We start from the raw sequence: 16,781 nt of genomic DNA, 5'->3' as shown, positions 1-16,781 counted from the left end.
GAAAATTCTTATATTCTTTTATCATAAATTATGCAGTAAAATATATAGATTATATGCATATAACCAAATACAAGTACGTGTATATATATTCCGTTGCAAGATTATATATAACTTTATACGTGATGTTTTCAAATATATACATGAGTGTGTGTGCCATTTATAAATTACATATGCCATCTTTATATCGGACGCTTACATATGTAAATATATGTAGAGAGAGAGAGAGTGTGTGTATAAACTATATATGCCTTGGCATATATATATGTATATATTGTGTATGTTGTTTGTATATATATGCATATATATTATAGCAATGTTTATATATATAGTTGAAGATATATATGGCACATACAAACTTACATTATATATTGAAGCTATACACACACACGATGTTTACATGAGACCTTTACCGTTATAATTTCATTTGCAAAGAGGTGTTTGTGTCTTTGCAAACCTTATAAGTATTTTGTGTCGCATGTCCATCCACCAGCAACACCGGTCAATCTATGTCAATTTGATTGTTTCAAAACATATTCATCAAATTTTCTCTTCACTTAATTTTATTTTTTTATTTTTTTATGGTTGACAGATTTATCCGCGTATTTTCATTTGATTCATCTTCCCACACATTTATATGAGAATTTTTTATTTTCTTTTTATTGATATATTTCCTCACATATTTTTATTCAATTATATTCTTTTCATGTATGACTCAATTTTACATTTTTCCCTACCTAAATAATTAAAAGATTACTTATACGATCTCGTGCAACGCATGGGTGTTCAACTAGTGTTTACATAATTATGTATTTCATTAATAAAAAAAATTTCTTAACACAGAAGTGATGATATGATAAAACGAGAGAGTTCCATTTTTTTATTTTTGATGATGTGGCGGTATGAGAATTCAATTCATGCTTTATTTTAATATATATATATATATATATATATATATATATAGATGTGTCACGGTGTAGGAGTAGCAATCATATCTATAGAAGATTCAAAAATCCAGATTTTATCACACCGTATAACTTTAAGAAATTGAAACAAAATTCTTTTTATTAAAAAATTAATATAAAAATTGGAAAATCTCAAGAAAATTCTATTCAGCTTCAAATTTGCGCAAAGATTTCGAATAAAAGGCTGCATGCAAGAGCTTCCTTGTGATGTTGGCGTCGAAGCGAAGAGGTTATATAATCAAAATATTAGCTATTGTGCTGTAGATTACTTTTTTTTTGTCAAATTATTATAATTCCCCTACTGGTTACGGCCATGATTTGATTATATGTGTGTATAACGGACCATGCTGCGTATAAGTTGGATGAAAATATCCGATGGTGCTGAAGAGAGGAAGGAACTTTTCTCCAAAGAAATGGTTGAACCTACTGTATAAGCTTTCGATCATTGATAGGAAGTTGGAATTTTAGGATATTGATTTGATCTGTCAGGACTATCATGGATTTAATCAGCATGTCTCTACTTAGGTACAAGTCAAGCTTTAAGTCTTCGTTGGTAAAAACAGACGCAAAAACAACAAATCAATCCATTTAGCTCGCATTATAATGTCAAGTATCAATGAAGAGGAAATCAAAATACAAATGCTACATGTCCTTAATAACGAAGTTTAAGTTATATGTGGAAACGAAGACTATAGCATACTAAAGACCTGTTGCTCTGAAATAGTTACATTCAGCTCCCAGAAATTTGAACATATACACGGCTATCTTGCAACAGGTAAAGAGTCACAGTCAACATCTATGGATGTCATCTCAAAAGATACCATCGATCTTCTCTTGCTGCTTTCTATCATCTGGCTTCTCTCAGACACTGTCTTTATGGTCCAACATTCCTTCAGTTCAGCTAGTACGCGACTTATGTCGGGCCTCTTGGCTGTAGTCGCTGGCACTCATGACATTGCTATCTCCACCATTTTCCAAGCGGAGTTGACACTGAACCTCTCATCCAACTGTGGATCCACGATGCTCAGAGTCACCCACTGGAGTATATGGATGTTGCCGCTTGCGCTCCTTATCATAGCGGGGTATCCTGTGATCGGCTCAAAGAGAATGATTCCGAAACTATAAACATCTCTCTTCCTATTTAAGCTTCCCAAAGACTGGTGCCTGAAGAGAAGAGCTAGTTAGTTTTAGAGTCAAAGAAATTGAAACACCTGAGTGCCAATGATACTTGACAAAAAGTCGAAGCTCATATTTAACAGCTGTCTAAATCCTTACTCAGGATCAAGATACCCGGGTGTTCCGGCAGGACGAGTGGAAATGTTGGAATCATTCTCCGCTGTATTGGTTACAAGATTTTGATATTGATATTGGTGTTGACATTGATCGATTTTCTGGCACAATTGTTTAACATTTGTTTTCATCTACTATCACTATAAGGGATCATCCACCATTATTTTCTTCCTACTCTTTTTAGCATTAAGTATGTTTTCCAACCAAAGATGCATATTTATGTATATATACTAGATTTCTACCCGTGGTACGTGCATGATAGATGAAGAAGGAAATGAATTTCAAGAGCGACGTATGAGTTGCGTGTTGAAGAAGTTCATACTAAAACCAAGATATATTGTTAGGTATGAGCATGTTGGAAATTGTAATCTCACGTGAAAAATATGAAAGAACAACTATTAATTTATATGAGATTTAGGTACCATAAATTATCAGGTTGAACTTTTAAATGGATATGAATCTGAGCTCGTATAAACCCAATGAAAATACAACATGCTATTAGAGCCCAGAATACGTGTATGACCGTCCACGTGCATATGCGCATGCACCCGCACCACGCCAAGCCCATTATGCCTTAGAACAACAACAAAAAAAAAGAGCGCCGAGTGGCTAGTCCCCTCTTTCGAGTACGGAAGATGAGCCCGACTCGAGATTGATTGTCGATGGCGGATGTTTAAGGGCACTTGATGATGTGTAGGCAGAAATATATCACACTTTGAACGTGAGGGCAAGTATTAAGAATTAAAATCTCACATGGAAAATATGAAATAACAATTATTGGTTTATATGAGGACTCAAGGTCAATTGTCAAGGGCGAATGTTTTAAGGACACTTGATGACGTGTAGGTAGAAATAGATCACACATTGTATGTGAGGACGGATATTGGAAATTATGATCTCACATGGAAAATATGAAATAACAACCGTTGATTTATATGAAACTTGGATATCACTAGTTATCAACTTAAGTTTTTAAGTGGAAATGAGCTTGAATCCGTATAAGCCCAATGGAAATACAATAGAGCACACATTCAATAAAATGTACTTTGATGTTGTTTATAGTTATGACAAGCCGATATCATTTGCTTATTAACAATGGCTTTATTCTCTTCGATACAAGCAGGATGAGGAAGCAAAATCATCAATGTCGTAAACTTAATGAAGATATTAGGACCCCTCTCTTATCTCCACTTCGCTAATGAACAAAATGAAGCACTCATTGATTACAAACCCGATCTGTGATGCAATGAATCATCAAAGTGAGCATATTGAAGTCCCTCATCCTGGGAGCTTTGTAGCCAACAAACCATTGCATTGACACTGGGCAAAATGAACACTATTGTTGATGCGTGGATTTTGGGCTTGACCCAATTAGGCCCATGGGGACCAACAATGGCCCAAGGAATGGAGAGGAGCCCAACGAAGCCCAACGAGGGTATGCGATGTGAGCCTGGGTTTCTCAAGCGAAGCCCAATTGACATATTGCCAAGGTTACTTGTCAGTCAAGTAACCAAAGATGACTTGCCTATTTTATCCAGATATGGCCATCAGGTAAAGATACGAAAGTCTTCATATGTGGTAACAATATTTATCCCTAAGCTCCTCTATGAATTTGATATTCGTACCTAGGATTAGGGCTAACTGTTTGCACTCTTTTCCTCGCACATAAAACTCAGTTTAACTTGAGTTTCGAAGAGGAAAATCAAGAGTTCGTGGTTCATGATTCTAGGATAGGTCATGAACAACTTGGACGTGGTTTGCTAGTGACTTTGACCTCATTTTTTAGGTCCTAACGAGTATGAATTTCTTTTTTGTTTGGATTTATTGGGCTGAAAATGATTTTATTGAATCATTCTAAAAATTATATCTGAAACAAAGATATTGAGTTCGAATTTTATGAATGGATAAAATTCACACTGGGAGAGTTTTATCCCTCAAAGGACCGACTCCGTTCGAACTGAATGAATTGGGATATTGGGTTTCCAAGAATTTGCACCCAAAAAATTACATCTATTATCAATATATGTGCAAAGGAAAGTAGTTCCTTTAACTTTCATTCTCTCAAAAATACCCCTAATAAAATAAATATAAAAACCACAAAATAGAGGTCATAATTATAAATTGCAGCAAATAACTGCCAACTCTCCCCTCATTTTTCTCCTTTCACTCTCCCTTTCTCTCCTTCTATCTCGCCTATTAATATTATAATAAATTTTTAAAAACTTCATGTATGGAAAAAAAAAATTGAAATCTACCACTCATTTATATTTTTTAAAAAATTTATACTTCAATATGCATGTGTAAATTAATTCCATGCATAGACACAGGTCTTTGTCTAGTAATTATATAATCTAATATTCACGTATATTTTGTTATAATTTTGTAGATAAGCGTCAAGTATCAGTAGTTGGATTTTCAGTTTGATCTTTTTTAAAATTATAAGGAGAAGGTAGGCAAGGACAATGAGGACCATTACGTGCTTAGCGGTTGGACTCAAAGGAAGAAATACATGTCATCTTCTAAGGACGTCATATAAATTCAAACAAGACATGGACCTGTGTTCGCACGAACTGGCATAATTTTCCATGCTATGCATAGATTAATATAGCTTTTTCCTCATTTTTCAAAATAATTAAAAAGTGCGATTATTTTTTCTTAATTTTCTAATTTTTATGTATATTTTTCTTGACAAAGGATTTTTTATTAATTACACTATTTATGAATCAAATTAATTTGAAATATAAAAGGTGAAATGCACAGAGAAAATGGGCGAGAGAATCAGCAGTTTTAAGGGAAGAGAGAGAGAGGAGAAAGAAAAGGAGAGAATAATATCGTAATGGATAGTTTGAAAAAGTATGAATGGACTAAGAGCACCTAAAGTGGGCATCCCAATTGCTGCCGCATCACTAACCGAGACGTTTCTCATTTGTTCCCAAAACATTCCGCCTTTGTTCCCCTATTGTGGGGAGGACAGTTGGAAGGGAAATTGAGACTCGCCATTGTAGGGAGAGTCCCCATTTTTGTTGGTTTTCCATTTCATCTCATGTGGTACCTAATAGAGGAAATAATGAGTAATAAAAGAAATAACGAACTCAAATCCTAGATTTCCTTGTATAGGTGTTGTATTATAATCATGTAATTATTTTTTTTCCATATACACCATGTATAGATCTATATAATGCAATAAAATACACTTCAAACATCAAGTTGAGGTTTCAGCCAAATTCACTATTCTTTGATGGTATCAAAGCCAACGATCGAGTGATCTATTTAATTAACCTCGACCAGGGAAACTTGTCTCCTCACTTCCTCTTCCCGACCTTTTCCTCCCCTTTTTTTCTCGATCTTTAGACCAATTATGGCTGACTCTACTTCAATTCTCAACCTTCCCTCCTCTCTATTCCTATTACTCAAGTCAAATTGAATGGTCGGAACTATATGTTTTGAAAGGGCATTATGGGTCCTTTACTCAAGACCTAAGGTCTCCTCTCCTACGCTGAGGGTCGAGTACTAGAACCCAGCAAAACTGTCAAAGGATTAGATGGCAGTGTCTCACAAAATCTAGAGCATCAGCAATGGGTATCCAGAGACAGGTTTGCATTGACCTGCATCATGCTTGCAATAATCGAATACATTAGCGTCACCATCCTCTTTGCCAAGACATCCCATGAAGCTTGAAGCTCCCTAGAAACTGCCTTCCTCAGCCAAACAGTAGCATAAGAAGACCTCCTGGAACAGTAATGGCGCGACCTTCGCAAGGGCTCATAGTCAATGCTGGAATTTATCAATGAAGTCAAGAAGAAAACCCTTAATTTCGCTCAAATCGGAAAACCTAAGACTCCGGCAAATTAACCGACGTATCTACACTGGCCTAGGACCTTAATAGGAGCCTCTTATATTAGCCAAATCGGACACAATGATAACCATGAGTATCGATAAGCTCACCTCACTTCTCATGGGGCACGATGAACGCCGCCCTATGATACATGAGCAGTCGACTTCAGCTCCTGTTTCTGGCATCTTTGGACCGCCTCCCACCAAAGTAAATTATGCAGACGATCGAGGGAGGAATGGAGATCCAGGTAAAGGGAAGAACAAAGAGAAAGGTAGGGGCAGAGAAACCGGGAATGGTAGCGGCAGTGGCTACTGCAGCCATAGTGTGGGATTCTTCGGCGGTGGCGGCGGATCCTTCTTCGATGGCTACTGGAATGTGCAAGGAAGCTCTGTAGGGGGGTCTAGCTTTCAGAGCTACGGAAGGGGAACATGTAACCCTAAACCTAATTCCTTCGCAAGACAGAAAAGACATGGGATGAGCAGTTCAGGTCGAAATTTCAACCCGAACCGAGTTCCGCGACATTCTTGACCTGGATCCTTCTCTCAGCCCGGAGCCTTTTCACCTTTTGGGCCCTCTCGGTCCAGCCCATTCCGAGCCAAGTCTAGTTTGGCACCTCCTCACAGCCCAGCTTCTTCATTGGTTTTGTGCCAGAACTGCAACAGACCCGGTCACATTGCCCCGTTTTGTCAGTTCAGATACTTTTTTGATGTTCAGGCTAATCTTGCTAGAGCTTCTTCTCAAGGACTTCATGACCCTGACTGGTACATGGACTTGGGTGCCACACATCATGTCACTTCCGACCTTGCCAACCTAAACATTCACAATGAGACACTGAATTCCGATCACATCTATATTGGGGATAGTAAATCTCTTCCCGTGCTTGCCTCTGGTTCTTCCACTATCAAACTCTCCTCTCATACTCTACACTTAAATCATATTCTATATGCCCCTGATATATCCAAAAACCTCATATCTATCTCTAAGTTTGCTCGAGATAAGACTTACTTTTTTTAACTTCATCCTAACTGTTTCTTTGTTAAGGATCAACGAACCTGCCAGGAGCTTTTACGAGGCTCGATTAAGGATAGACTTTATTGTTTCCACTGAAGAGGTAGGCCCACTAGTCATCCCCAAGCTCTTCTATCCACTTCTACCTCAAGTAGCTTATGGCATCAGCGTCTCGGTCATCCGTCTTTTCTAATTGTCCGTCGTGCTCTATGTTCTTCCTTATAATTAAATAATGATCATGTTGGACCGATTTGTTCTACATGTCAACAAGGCAAATTAATGAATTGTTCTTTTCCTCCTACTATGCATAAGAGCAATTCCTTGTTTGAACTTGTTCACACTAATATCTGGGACTAGCACCAATCCATTTTCATACTGGGAACTTCTACTATATTCATTTTCTTGACAATTATAGGAAATTTTCCTGGTTTTATGTCATGAAAGCTCGACTTGAAGTCTTACAAATCTTTCGTGCCTTTCGTCTTCAAGTTGAAAATCTTTATGGACATAAAATCAAATATTTTCAATCAGATGGTGCCAAAGAATTCCTATCCACTGCTTTGCAAGCTGAATTGTAAAGCGGTGAAATTTTTGATCGTATTTTGTGTCCTCATATTTCTCAGCATAATGTTTCAGCTGAATGTAAACATCATCACATAGTAGATATGAGCCTTTCTCTTCTTCTTTTTTTCACTCTTCTCTTCCTTCAAAGTACTGGGACTATGCCTTTGAAACAACTGTCTATCTGATCAATCGATTGCCCACCAAGTCCTTACAGTTCAAATCACCCTATGAAATTCTATTTGGTCAGTCGCCTAACTATGATAATCTAAGGGTACTTGGATGTCTCTGTTTTCCATATTTGCGTCCTTATAATCGTCACAAGTTAGAACATCGCTCCCAACCATATGTCTTTCTTGGCTATCCCTCACATTACATGGGATATTGATGCCTCAATCCTATCAGTGACCGTATCTTCATATCTCCTCAGGTTGTTTTTTAAGAGCGCTCTTTCCCGTTCAGAACTAGTGCGCCTATCTCAGTGGAACTTGGAAGGTCATCCTCGAACTCTGCTTTTACTACAGGTATGTTCCCCTCCGATATCAATAATACTTTTCCCGTATCTTCTGAGACCACACATATTCTCATTCCACCTGATATCTTAAATAGCCTCCCACCAATCTACTACCTTGACAGATGTTGCACCTGAGGTCATTGATCAATCTACAGGTCCTGTTGACTCTGTTGAGGATGCTTCGACTACTATTGATCTAGATGAGATTGACTAGGCTCTTCTTGTTCCACCTACTACTCGGAACACACACATAATGGTGACAAGGGCTAAAGATGGATCTCTTCCTCCTCCACACTTTATTATCTCATGCCATCCTACAACCTTTTTTGTCTCTACTGCTTTGCAAGAACCGCGTTCCTTTGCTCAGATTTGCAAACATTCTACATTGCGAGCTGCCATGCAAGAGGAGTCTCTGGTATTGCTCCATAATAAAACCTGGGATGTAGTTCCACCATCTCCCAGATAGAATATTGTTGGCTGCAAGTAGGTATATCGGATTAAACAGAAGGCAGATGGAAAAATTGATCACTACAAGGCTCGCTTGGCAGCTAAGGGATTTAATCAACGAGAGGGTTTTGATTATAAAGAGACTTTCCACCCAGTCATCAAACTTGTTGCCATCCGAACTATCCTTTCCATTGACATCTTTATGCAATGGCCCATTAGACAACTCGATGCGAAGAATGCATTTCTTCATGGGCATCTTTCCGAAGAAGTTTACATGTCTCAACCTCCGGAATTCATCAATCCTTCTCGGCCTAATCATGTATGTGCCTCTGGCGTTCTCTACATGGCCTCAAGCAAGCACCCCGTGCATGGTTTCAGCGCTTGAGCACTTTCTTTTTTCAATTTGGATTCCGTGACTCGAAGGTTGATTCGTCCCTCTTCATACTCCGGCATTCAACCTATGTTATATCTCACCTCATTTATCTTGATATCTGTCAGCACCCCATTTTGGTCTACCCTAGCAAAAGGAGGGCAAAATCGTCATTTGTCACTATATCGATCCTTGAATTTTTCTAAGCGTAATGGCGGTCTCAAATCATTTTTTGATATCCAATTGAAAAGATGATAATTTTAATTTTTACGGGCGTCAAATTCAAATTCTTAAAAAAAAAATTCGTGCTCAGACCGGTCAGATCGGCGTCAGACCGGTCAAATCTGGAACAGACCGATCTGACGCCTGTCAGGATTTCTGACGCGGGTCAAAAGTTTCTGACCGTTTCATTCTCGCCCCCTCTTCTTTTCTTCCTCTTCTCTTCTCCCCCTCTTCTTCTCCTCTTCTTTCACTGATGTCCCTCTGCCATCTCCGACACGCCGCGGTTGCCGACCCACCGCGACTGCCTGCCACCACTAACACATTCGCCCGACACGCCACCGCTCGCTTCCCTGGCACGTTCCCTCGGCCGCTATCTCCCCCTCCCGCTCCCTCTCTCTCTCTCTCTCTCTCTCTCTCTCTCTCTCGACAACCGACTCGGAGGTCTCGGCTCACGCTCGAAATCTCTCCCTCTCGTTCCAATTTTTCCCTGGGAACGAACTCGCGACACTCTCCGAAGCAAAACCCCTCTATTTCCCCCTCTCAATTCCCCCGATTTCCGGCGATTAAACTCGGAAAATCCCTCGCCAGAAAACTCGAAAACTTCGCCAAAAAAAAATCGAAATTCCTCGTGATCCCAACCGATCCGAGACTTGTGACGCCTCTCCCGAGCCCGGCATAGCCTAGGCGACGCTCGCCGCCGTCTTCCGCGCCCTCCTGTGCCGACGTTGCGGCACCTAGCGGCGGGAACCGCCGTTCTCAGCCGTCGGAACCCTCCTCTCCGCCCATCTTCGTCTTCTCCGGCATCCTCCTTCTCACGGGCTCGACCCATCTTTTTGGTTTGTGCAGGTCCAGCCCAGCAGATTCGGCCCAGCTCGCTCTACCCAGTCCAGCCGAGACGATCCGACCCGTTCCGCCTCGCCTCGAGTTCAGCCCGGAACGCGCGACCCGTTTCGCCCGCAGGTTCGGCCCGGCTCCAGCGCCAGGCCCAGCTCGCCCGTTCTCCTGGCCTAGCGCGTCCTTCCGCGACCCAACTCCTGCGCGTTCGGCCCAACCCATGAGCGCCGCCCAGACCTCCGCACGCTCGGCCGAACTCGCCGGCCCAGCGCCCCCTCGCAGCCGGTCTGCACTGTTCAGACCGCCCAGTCCGATCTGAACGCCTAGTTTTCTGGTTTAAACCGAAATTAGGTATATTATCCCAACTTAGTGGCATGTATAGGTCTTAATTCGTGAATAAATTTGATGATTGCGATGATAATTTATGATTGTCGTGTCGAAAAATAGAAAAAAAATGAAAATAAAGAAAAGAATGACAAAAAAAATAAAATAATTGTTGTTTTAATTAAACCAACAAATGCACGAATTGGAATATATTAATTACTCGACATTAAAACCGGTTGTTTGAAGCGAGAATGAATACACACGAATCAATCTCATGTTCCCTCGGTTTTAAGGGAATTAAATCAATTAAACACATCAAAATTGGTTTAATTAATTATTCGGACTTAAAAATTGACAAAATTAAATTCCGTCGTGACTAATTTTCCTTGTTCATGTGCACATGTGAATAATTGGATATGCTTTGATTGAAATCCTGCACGAATCGGCTAATCACGTAAACACGAGATTAAAAGACACAACTCTCTTGCTTTTTCACGTTCGTCGGATTTCATTTACTTTGTCTACTTTCGCTGTTTTGTCTGTTTTCCTATTTATTTATTTCGGGTCGAGCCCGAATTCCTAGGATACGATATACACGGGGTCCAACACCCTCTTTTGTCAATCACGGGGTCCAACACCCCCACACACCTAGCGCGCGCAACACGAGTGCAGAATTGGGTCCTGTTTCGACTTACTGCTTTGCTCCTAGTAGTGTCTATGTGGAAGACGACTCGGATCGAGTAAGTAAGTCACGGCCGGACATGACCCGGGAGCTCGACCGATCCTACGGCTATCGAGAGAGTCACATGATTCTTTCACCATCTGTTGGTTCGGTTGGACCCGACCCCCGGCTCTCTGAGCTCGCGTTGCTTTAATTTCGGTTTCAGTCACTGAAACCACACGGTGAGCCACGAGTGGAATAATAATCGAACGCGAACCGACCGGGATTCAGTTGTTGTAATTTGTATTTTATTTATTTGAGTGAACAATGTAAGGGTTTATATTGTACATTTATTCATGTAAAAATCCCGGTCGGAGAGTGGACAGTCGGAGTAGTTTTTCGAATTTACGGTGTGCGAGATATAGGCTGAGGTTCCGAAACTCAATTAAGCGGTAATTAAATTAAAACAGCAAGCCTAGACAAGCTAGAATACCGATAGGGCGTGCGAGATATAGGGTCGCATGTAACAGAATCCCCGAATTCGGAACCTCGGGTTTCGCAGACCATATGCCTTAGTAATTAGGTGTACCCCATACCCCTAGACCCGGTTAACTTGCCAGCCCTCGACCTTCGGGTCATAAAATGGCAAGTGGCGACTTCTTCTCATGTGCGTCCGTCGCGCGTCCCCGGGAAGCTGAACACTCCCAAGCCGCGTTGCATAGGCCCGTACACTCGTGCCCCGACGAGACGAAATTCGGGTGCGCACAGCTTGGCGACTCCACTGGGGATACTTAGAGGGTTCGGGCTCGTTCTTACTTGTTTTGTTTGCTTGTTTATTTACCGCTTTCCACAATTTTTCGCTTATCTATTTTACGCACTTTTATTTCTCGCACACACATTGCATATCATACTAGCTTCTAGGTACCTATGGGTCGCGTCCCACGACCAGTAATAGGAGCATAGGTTAGATAGGGTTTCGAAGTAGGGGTAGAGCGCGCAGTTCGACTGCTGCTTAGGCCTTGAAAAGAATCCTGCTCGGTTTCAAGGAATTGACACCCTTGAATCGGGGACCCCCATCCTTAGGTAGCACGGTCCCTATAGCACCAAACCATGCATTGTGTCAAGCCTCCATGCAAGCTTCCAACCCGGCTCCGACAATAGTCCATCGAGTCGGCCTGCGCGGCATTTGAGTCTTTTCCCATTTCGAGAGACATGTATATATACCTTGTAATTTTAATTAGGCCGTGGGCATTTATATTTTCTCATGCATACATCACGCAATTTTCAAAGATTAGGGGGTCACTTGCATTGAAGAGTCCAAAGTCGATATTCCTTTCATCTTGGTAAGGGACGCTGCAATCGGTCTCTTGATTGGCGTCTCGACAAAGTCTGTCAACACACAATGATCCCACCGAGTCTCCTCAAACCAAGACCGACACACTTGCCAAGACATCCCTTACTCCAAGCTCAGCCATCATGGAATTTTCACCAACAGCAGAATCGATCACCTTCGCCGGTAAGCTGCTGAGAAAGATGATGAACTCACCGACTAACCGTAACTTCCGGAGGGAGCTCTCCCGAACCCGCACCAAGTTACAGAGACACGATCAGGAGTTTGCTTGAGCGAACACCTCCCTGGAGAGGTCTGGGAAGAGGTCTCGTGGAGACCTTCACATGCACCTTAGGATAGACATCTTCACCAAGCCCTCGCCTGGAACCGGTGCTTTCCACGGCGGTGGTCCCTCGCGCCCCGAGCGCAGTGGAAGATCGATTTAGGGCTTATTTTTCAAAATTACATTTGTATTTTCGAACCCTGCGGATCAATGCGAATGACAGCATTAGCTTTCAAAATCCATGCATCTCATACACCGCATCTCTCTATTTATTCTGCACATTTATATGATTAGCAGAACTTGCTTGCGTTGCAACTTACAAACATGTGGGACGCAGGTAACCATAACTGGCGCCGCACCGTTATCTTACTCGTCGGCAATTGAGGATGGCGCAAAACAACCAACCCGCTAGTTTCGAGGAAAGCACTCCATCGACGCCGGTTTATTCTCAACCGCCTATGACTCATGCACCGCCACCACCAACCCCTGCAGGCGCGCCCCCGGCACACTCGGGTGCAGTTCCGCCACCAATCCCATCTCCGGAAGCCCGAGCACCGTCCACTTACATTAATGGTGCCCACATCGTCACGTTGGAAGGTGACATCACCACATTGAGGGGTACGATCAACCAGATGGCCGTTGACATGGCTGAGCTCATGGCCTTGCTCAAGGGCCCAAACCGCGCCTCCTCGAGCTCTACTCCGCCTCCGGGGTACAGGCCAACGGTCGACCTGAACCCTTGGGTCCCACCGACCCATGCTCCGGAGAGTGACGAAGCGCCCGCAATGCATGCACCGGCGGTCCACTCGGTCAACATTCCTCCGCCATCGGCGATGCTCTCGGCGGCCGTTCCTCCCCTATCGTTGGACCCAACTATGCTAGCACCGCAGCCGATGTCCATACCAGCTTCGGCTCCAATCTACGCAGCTCCTCCGCCGATGGTCTTCCCGGCACCGAGCCCCCATTCCAAGCTCCACAACCCCATATCAGCTTCTCCTACCCAGCACCACCTCCCATAAATATCCCTGCCTCTGAACCAGGCACGCCAACTCAGGCGGCCTTCGCAGCTCTACCAACAAACTGTCCCCCGGAGACGGAAGCAGAGCAGGAGCAGAGATTAAAGAAGATGGAAGAGAACATCAGAGCCTTACAATCAGGCGGCTCCCGCCTCGATACCGGCTACGGTGATTGGAGCCTTTTCCCAGGTATGCGGTTATCCCCGAAGATTAAGGTGCTTGAATTCCAAAGGTACGACGGCACAACAGACCCTCGTCACCATCTCCGTCACTACAGAGGAAAGATGTTAAGTACTGGGACTACGAAGAGTTTGTCATCCACACGTTCCAGGACAGTTTGGCGGGAGTAGCTCTTGACTGGTACATGTCACTAAAAGCCGCGGATATCCCCACGTGGGTGGACCTCTCGAGCAAATTCATCGACCAGTACAAGTACTGTGCAGAGACACCGCCGACTCTGTTGGAGCTCAATACGATGGAGATGACCGAGGATCAGGGCTTCGAGGCCTATGCAGTGAAGTGGCGGGCTAGAGCGGCGAAACATGTCCCCTCGATTAGTGAAGCGCAGCAAATCCGGTTATTTCACTCCACTCTCACAGGGGCCTATTACTTGCACCTATTAGCCCACACTTCCTCATTCTCCAGTCTGATCGATGCTGGGAGGAAGCTTGACATGGGTGTCAAGCTCGGGAAGATAGAAAGACCGACCGGAATGGAGGGGCAGTCATTATAGAATGTCACTACTGCGCCATCACCAACGAGTAACAAAAAGGGCAGAGACGCGTCCGTTAATGTCGTCAGCCTTGGACGCCAAACCCCCATGCCGTATCAGCAGCAATACCCGACCCTGCCGATTAACTACTCGGCGCCACCAGCTTATCCTCCGCCACGGGCCCCGCAACCACACGATCATAATTACGCGCCTACCCCTCATTGGGCATCTCCAAATAGGCCCCTAGCTTTAAGAGCTCCATCATCGGCTCAACGAGGCCCAACCCTGCAACCTCGACAAGTACGGCAAGCCAGGCTGCGTCTACAATACCCACCTTTGCCGGTTCCTCAGTCACAAGTCTATCGCCAACTTCTGGCAATTAAGGAAATTAGACCTATGGCCCCTCATCCTCTGTTCAATCCCGCGAATCAAGATCAAAATCTCCGTTGTGAATACCATATGGGTGCTCCGGGGCACACTACGGATGATTGTTACACCCTCCAGGGCAAATTGCAGGAGATGATTGAGAAGAACCAACTCTCTTTCAGTGAAGTCAAGCCACCAAATGTCCAGGCCAACCCCCTCCCCGACCATGGAGCAAACTCTGACGCGGCTATCAATCTGATCGGTATTTGCCCTAGGGGCAAGGACAAGGCCGAAGAGGAAAAGCTGATTTCCCCATGAGACTACCTACGTAAAACGTTCCCTGCATGCAGTCGAACCTATAAGCCGCATGGCGGAATAGGGATTTTTGTTGTAACGCAAATGCCGATCTTAATGAAATACCTTCGCATGTTTTTGAAATCGTCGCATCTGTACATTCTTTCTCCTCACTTATTTCAAGCACTTTCGTCTGCTGAAAAGAATTATTTTCATTGCTAGGTTCCACTCAAACGCAACCAACCGACACAGTGACTTGCGTTATTTTGAGCTGCGCTTTTGAGATGCTAACCCACCCACCGCAGTGGATACTAACCAACAGACGGAGAACCATGCGCCTTGCAAACACGCATTCCTCCCTAAACTCGCTCTTTACGTTTATCTGACTGCATTCCCAAATGGACTCCTGGCTAGAAAGGGGCATTATGACAGTTCTCAGGACGCCCTATTGATTCTTTCGAACTTGTTCGATTCGCATGTCCCGTGGGACCCGGTTCCTCGAGTCTTCTCTAGGACGGCTGCGTTTACCTCCTCATGCCTGAGGAAAGTACACTCATGTGGCCCCCGGCCACGTTCTAACCACTCCAGTGTGTCGATAACTAGTTTCCCGGGAACGATTGACCCCCAAGCGTGGCACCCATGGGCCACGCAAAGGACGAAGGGATTTCCCATGGGTTCGCTCCACATTTCTTACCACACATTCCACCGTATAATCTCCTGATACATCACTTTCTTTATCGTATTTCACAGGAACATGCCGGTCACAAGCAAAGAGCGATGCGCGGGTTCACACCGCCTCGAGAACTCTATCGGGCCCTTCACCCTTTTACTTCGATAGGGAAAGGGTCCGACCATGAGGTACCCCCCCTACGAAGCCGAAGACGAGGACAATCGAGCGAATCACTCAGTATAGATGTGACTGTCTTCCATGAACTTCCAACAACTTCAACAGCGTGCACCCTCCAAGAGGCACACACTGTAAAGAACAGCAAGAAACGATCGGGGACATCGCACCAGGAGCCTGCCACGGGCTAGCTTAACAAATGAAGACCGGGGCATCCCCGTCTAACATTCGTACGGGGGCAACATCAGTTGTTTATTCACGGGGCAATCTTGCACTTTCTTTTCTTAGACAATAGGGGAAGTTCACTTGTAATGCTTGTAAGGGCAAATGACACGAAGTTCGGCTTCCGAGTGCATAAGAGTCAAGCTTCCAAGAAAGCCGACCCTCACAAAATGGGATTGGGTCAATAACACGCAACAAGTCTTCACGTGGAGAAGCATACCAAAGCGACTACGCAATGCAAAGTCGAGGAGTTTCTAACAAATACACGGGGCACAAAACAAACCCCGACTGCAAGAAAAAAAAAACAAAGCGAAAAGAACCGGGAAAAACTCGTTAATGAAGAGAGAGAGAAAAGACGCAAGAAAAACCCGCCAATAAACAAAATAAGGCACCGCCGAGATATAAAACTCCAGCACCGCCAATTTGAAGAAGAAATCAACAAACCCCTACAAAAAAGGGAGCAGCAGACGTAACTCCTCGACGGAGACAGAACACAACGCACTCGGAGGTCGAATCCTTCGAACCCTTCGCCCTTGCAAACTCGAGAGATAAAAGAATCGAGCCTGCTAGGTCGAAAACCCCTCGGGGCGGCCTAGGCAAAAGCTAGGGCAAAAGAGAGGCATGACTGAAAATCCCGAGGCGAGCAGTCGTGGCAAAAGGAGAGCTAATCCCTTTTAGGTTGAGAG

Source organism: Punica granatum, chromosome 3 (assembly GCF_007655135.1).
Source record: "Punica granatum isolate Tunisia-2019 chromosome 3, ASM765513v2, whole genome shotgun sequence".
In the NCBI taxonomy this organism is placed as follows: Eukaryota; Viridiplantae; Streptophyta; class Magnoliopsida; order Myrtales; family Lythraceae; genus Punica; species Punica granatum.
The sequence above is the reverse complement of the archived record's forward strand: the minus strand, read 5'-3'. Positions refer to the sequence as shown.